Raw genomic sequence first — 1154 nt, 5'->3', positions numbered from 1 at the left:
TGCTGAGTAAGAGAAACCTTACACAAAAGAGCACATACTTTATAATTATATTTATATGAGTTTCTACAATAGACAAAACTAATCTGTGGAGGAAAAGAATCAGAATAGTGATAGTCTCTAAAAAGGATGAAAGATGATGACTGACTTGGAGGGACAGAAGAGAAAATTTTGGGTTTATGTTAATGTTCTATTCTTGATATGGTTTCAGTTATACATATGTATATACCTATTTGTCAAAACACAGCAAATGTGCACTTAACAACTGTGTATTCAATTGTATGTAAATCTTACATCGAAAGGGAAAATTATAGAAAATTCTAAGTATTTTATGATATGTAGGTGAGATAGGGAGTTGAGCTGATTTCTGGAATTTACTTTGAAATAAATCAACAAAGTAAGATAGATTGTTGGATGGATAGAGTGGTAGATATGTCATAAAATGAAAATAGTAAATGTTTTTGATAGATTCTATGAGATGAGTAAATCTATGTGTTCCTTGTAAAATTATTTCAATTGCATTCTATGTTTAAAATTTACCACAACAAAATGAGAGAAAAAAATTATCTCAAAAAACTAGAAAGTAAATGACCAAAGTAAATCAATAAGAGAATTTGTTAAGTATGAACATTGAAATTAATCATTTTAAAACAGATATATAGGGGAAAGGCAGCCACTGCGATGGATGTATTCCTCATGATCCGGAGCCACAGGACCATCATCTTCACGGACGCCAAGGAGTCGAGCACCGTGTTTGAGCTGAAGTGCATCGTCGAGGGCATCCTCAAGCGGCCGCCTGACGAGCAGTGGCTGTACAAGGATGACCAGCTTCTAGATGACGGCAAGACACTGGGCGAGTGTGGATTCACCAGTCAAACAGCGAGGTCGCAGGCCCCAGCCACCGTGGGGCTGGCCTTCCAGGCAGATGATGCGTTTGAGGCCCTGCGCATCGAGCCCTTCTCCAGCCCACCAGAGCTGCCTGACGTGATGAAGCCGCGGGACTCAGGAAGCAGCGCCAATGAACAAGCTGTGCAGTGAGAGGGCCTGGTGCCCACCCTCCAGCACCCCATCCCCCCAATAAAAGAGATTTGGGTGTAACAAAAACAAAACAAAACAAAAAACCAGAAATATAATAAAGCCAATAAATCCAAAAGCGA

The 1154-nt window shown here is 39.7% G+C and overlaps 1 pseudogene; it reads left to right on the top strand.

The window, feature by feature from the left end:
• Positions 1-678: 678 nt before the first annotated feature.
• On the top strand, positions 679-1067 carry LOC109387658 (transcription elongation factor B polypeptide 2 pseudogene; annotated as a pseudogene).
• The last annotated feature ends 87 nt before the right edge of the window (positions 1068-1154 follow it).

The sequence above is a fragment of the Hipposideros armiger genome, unplaced genomic scaffold (assembly GCF_001890085.2).
Source record: "Hipposideros armiger isolate ML-2016 unplaced genomic scaffold, ASM189008v1 scaffold_165, whole genome shotgun sequence".
NCBI lineage: Eukaryota > Metazoa > Chordata > Mammalia > Chiroptera > Hipposideridae > Hipposideros > Hipposideros armiger.
The sequence above is the reverse complement of the archived record's forward strand: the minus strand, read 5'-3'. Positions and strand labels throughout refer to the sequence as shown.